This window comes from Tamandua tetradactyla, chromosome 22, assembly GCF_023851605.1.
Source record: "Tamandua tetradactyla isolate mTamTet1 chromosome 22, mTamTet1.pri, whole genome shotgun sequence".
Lineage (NCBI taxonomy): Eukaryota > Metazoa > Chordata > Mammalia > Pilosa > Myrmecophagidae > Tamandua > Tamandua tetradactyla.
The window spans coordinates 43,765,898-43,770,638 of record NC_135348.1 but is presented as its reverse complement, the minus strand read 5'-3'; the positions used below and the strand labels follow the sequence as shown (position 1 = coordinate 43,770,638).

Sequence of the window (4,741 nt, the reverse complement as noted above, 5' to 3'; positions counted from 1 at the left end):
CATAGCAGTTTATAGATGTAATGCAATCCCAACCAAAATTCCAAAACCTTCTTTTCAGAAATGAAAAAAGCCAGTTGGCAAATTCATATGGGAGAGTAAGGGAACCCAAATAGTCAAACCATCTTGAAAAAGAAGAATAGATTTGGAGGACTCACATGTTCTGATTTAAAAACATATTGAAAACTATAGTAATCAAAACATCATGATGCTCACATAAGGCAGGCATGCAAGCCATAAAATCAAATTGAAAGATAATAAATCAACCCTCATATCTTTGGCAGATTCATTTTTTTTTTTACTTTTTTTTAAAATTTTTATTGATACAACGTAGAAGCACATACATTCTTTTTTTTTCACATACATTCTTTTTTTTTTTTTTTTTTTTTTTTTTTTTTTTTTTTTTTTAAAGGAAAGACAGAGAGAAGGGAGGAAGGATAGAAGGAAGGAAGGAAGGAAGAAAGGGAAACATTTTTAAACATTTTCTTGTTTTATTGTATTCTGTTTCTCCGTTTTTGTTACATGGGCTGGGGCCGGGAATCGAACCGAGGTCCTCCGGCATAGCAGGCAAGCACTTTGCCCGCTGAGCCACCGCGGCCCGCCCCTCACATACATTCTTAACATACAAACATTACATACATGGTGTACAATCAATGGCTCACAATATCATCACATAGTTGTATATTCATCACCATGATCATTTTTTAGGACATTTGCATCAACTGCAGAAAAAGAAATAAAAAGAAAAAAGAAAAAACTCATACACAATACCCCTTACCCTCCCTCTCATTGGCCATCTATCCAATACATATATTTTAATTTTAACATTTGTTCCCTCTAATATTTATATATATATATTTTTTTTCCCTGGAGGTTATTCTTTTTTTTTATTAATTAAAAAAGAAAATTAACTAACACAACATTTAATAAAAAACATGGAACGTTTCACGAATTTGCGTGTCATCCTTGCGCAGGGGCCATGCTAATCTTCTCTGTATCGTTCCAATTTTAGTATATGTGCTGCCGAAGCGAGCATGGCAGATTCATTTTTGATGCAGGTGTCAAAACCACTCAATGGGGAAGACTGTCAAGAAATGTATGGGGAAAATTGGATACCTATATGAAGAAGAATGAAGGTGGACCCTTACCTCACACCAAATTAAAAAAAATTAATTCAAAATGGATTAAAAACTTAAATATGAGAACCACAACTGTAAAACTCCTATAAGAAAACATAGAGAAACATCTTCAGGAGTTTGTGTTAGGCTGTGGTTTCTTAGACATTACCCCAAATCACAAGCAACAAAAGAAAGATAGATAAATGGGAGCTCATCCATGCGAAAATGCTCTGTACTTTGAAGCACTCCATCACAAAGGTGAGACATAGCATTCTAAATTGGAGGAAATATCTGGAAACCACATATCTGTAAGGGTTTGGCTTCCAGAATGTATAAAGAGGTCCTATAAAAGCAAAAAGACGAACAACCCAATTAAAAAATGGGCACAGACTATACATTTTCCCAAAAAAAAATCTATAAAAGGCTAGGAATCACAGGAAAAGTTGCTCAAAATCATTAGCCATTAGGAAAATGCATATCAAAACAAAAGATAGCATTTTACACCCACTAGAATGGCTACTAATTTTTAAAAATGGAAAATAAGTGTTGGAGAGGACATGGAGAAAGAGGACCATTTGTTTATGGTGGGTGGGAATGTGACATGGTATAGCTGCTGTGGAGAACTTCTCAGAAAGTTAAGAATAGAACAACCTTGAGAGCCATCCCTCTCACTTCTGGGCACATACCAAAAGAACTGAAAGCAGGGATTTAAACAGGTATTTGTACACCAGTGCTCATAGCAGGATTACTCACAATTGTTAAAAGATGGAAGCAACCCTAGTGCCCATCGACAGATTTACAGATAAACAAAATGTGGTATGCAATGCAATGGAATACTATTTAGCTGTAAAGATAAATGAAATTCTGATACATGTGGCAACAAGGATGAACCTTGTAAGCATTATGTTGCGTGCAGTAAGCCTGACACAGAAGGACAAATATTGTATGACTGCATGGATATGAAATAATTAGAAAAAGAAAATTTGTTGAATAGGAAGGTATAATACAGGTTACCAGGAGTTAGTGTTGGTAAAAGGAATGGGGATTTAATGCTTAATTGGTACAGAGTTTATGTTTAGGGTAATGGAAATGTTTTGGCAATGGATGCTGGTGATGGCAACACAACACTGTGAATGTAATTAATTCCACTTAATTATGTATTTGAATGTGGTTAAAAGGAGACATTTTAGATTGTATATATATATATATATATATATATATTGCTAGAATAAAAGTTTTAAAAAATATAGCACTGGACAACACAGTGAACTCTAATGTAAACTATGAACTATAGTTATTACTGTAGGTATAATAATATTGGTTCATCAATTGTTACAAATATATTACATTAATGCCAAGTGTCATAATAGAGAAAAGTCTTTGTAGGAGGGGGATATATGGAAACTGTATTTTCTGCATTGTTTTTTTGTATACCTACAATTCTCTAATGAGAAAAGTTATTTGGGTATCAAAAAATTATCCAGATTTTGTGCAAGAGTAATTCCCAAATTGTTTGGCAACACACTCATGAAAATGTTGATCATTCTCACCCCAGCTTCAAAGTTCCATACAATTCTTCCTGCCCCACCTCTCTTTCCCCTAAACCCTCCTATGAGCTAGGGTTTTCTACTGGAAATGTTTATAAAACTTTGATACCGATATAGCAATATATGTATTTTCATAATCTACATTTGGTCATATCTTTCTAGTAGTGATATTCTACTGCTGCAAGCATTTGGGAGAACACCCATTTTTACTGTTCTCCATTTGTCGGTACAAAGGCAGCATTTGCCAGACCTACTCATCCCAGCAAAGTGACTGTTTGGTGAAGCATTTGCTTCATTTGGAACATTCTGGTAGTTAAATATTTACACAATGCCCCCAATCCTCTGGATTGAATCTCTTACATTATTTCCAACTCGCTGTCTATTTATAAAACTTTCTAGTTGTGGTGGTGGCAGCGACCTGGCCTCCTTTCCAAGGGGAAATGGTGAAAACACCATTATTGGTCACTGTTAAAACAAGATTAGCGAACACGCTGGAAGTTGTGCAAACAGCAAAAATCTCACCCATTCTAAAGTGTTCTTGTTTCTTCGTAAATTTATCTTTTAAGCACATTGAAATGCACTGCTCCTTTGAATTAGTTCTTGGAATGTTCTTCTGAAGGTTTCCTCAGGTTGTGACTGAGAAGGGATACTTGGAACTGTGCTCAATAATTTTTAAACAAAGATAAAAATGAACTGCTTAGGAATCTATGACAGCGATGTTAAAAATTTGAAAACTTGCATGAATGTCGATGACCACATTCTAATTAGGGACCTATTGCTTTGAATATATTTATCTCATTGATTTCCAAAAGTCAATATTCACAGACATGCCATGGACAAAGATTTCTTATGTGGAAGAAAGAATGGTGTGCTTTATTTAGCATATTCAGTCACATTCTGGGTTCTAAATATATTATATGCTGACTAAATGCATTATATGGATGAACTGCAAGTGTCTGTTTAATTTAGTGAGTTAATTTAGTTAGAGTTGCTGCAGATTAAATAAAATTCTACTCTAAGGACAGAAGATCATTCCATACATTTTAAACCAGCAGTTAGTATACCAACACACACCTACAGCATTTAATTATGTACTGTCCACATTATAGTTCATTCTGCTGCTATTTCCTTCATGTTGTCAAGAAGGTTTGCTAAATGAGTAGTTGAGAAATGACTGCTGCTTGATAAGTATAGTGTTCACTAAATAGTGTCACTCCTTCTCTAATAGAGCCGTTTTCCCGGATAAAGGAAATACTAACCATGACTTTATGATTTTATATTTTTATTTTGAAATAAAACATACTTTGCTATTTTATTATGCTAACACACTATGAATTTGCAAGTTATTTAAAAAAATGTGCACTTAAAATTTTAAACTAAACCTAGCTTCTCTTTTTCTTGAACAACCTTCTGAGTGCTATTATTTGTTCATCTTTTATCTAGGCACTTTCAATAAGTATATAGTACTTTGCATGCATTTGCAGTATATTTTCACCTTATAATTTTCTTAAATAAATCTGTCCCTAGATCTATATTTATTACATAACTGTGCTCTCCGTTGTAGGAAAAGGCATGCTCACCTTTTTATTTTTCAATTTAGCATAGCATCTGGTACATTGTAAAATCTGATACATGTTTAATAATTGTTGAATACATATTACCTTGCAGAGCATAACTGCTTGCTGTTCAAATGTGCAGACTGAGAAAAATTCCAATAATTGCTTCACTGATTTAAGTTTGATGTTCTCTCAATCCATAAATTTGCATGAAAGAAAGTAAAATAAAAGAAATACTAATACCAGTTTGATTTGCTTTTTCTTGAACTTTCTAGAGAATTCCCTGTTAAAGTTCAGACACAGCAGGCCCTTTAAGCAATAGTTTTCAAAGTCAATGAGTATTAGACTGAAGAAATCATACACTTTCTGTAGAACAATAAACTTTCTTCACGTATAACCTTAAAATACCACATACATATTATCCTTGGTTTCTTTGATAATAATAGAGTACCGTGTCTTGCTGTTCTTCAAGCATTTTAACAAATGCATAAGTTTAATTATTTTTTCCATTTTTGCCTTTTAA

At 33.6% G+C, this 4,741-nt stretch overlaps 1 non-coding gene across 1 annotated transcript; it reads right to left on the bottom strand.

Annotated features, from left to right (window-relative positions):
- Window positions 1-926: 926 nt before the first annotated feature.
- On the bottom strand, window positions 927-1,033 carry LOC143666397 (U6 spliceosomal RNA). Its single transcript, XR_013167598.1, has one exon. It is a non-coding gene; the product is annotated as a U6 spliceosomal RNA (small nuclear RNA).
- Window positions 1,034-4,741: the final 3,708 nt, after the last annotated feature.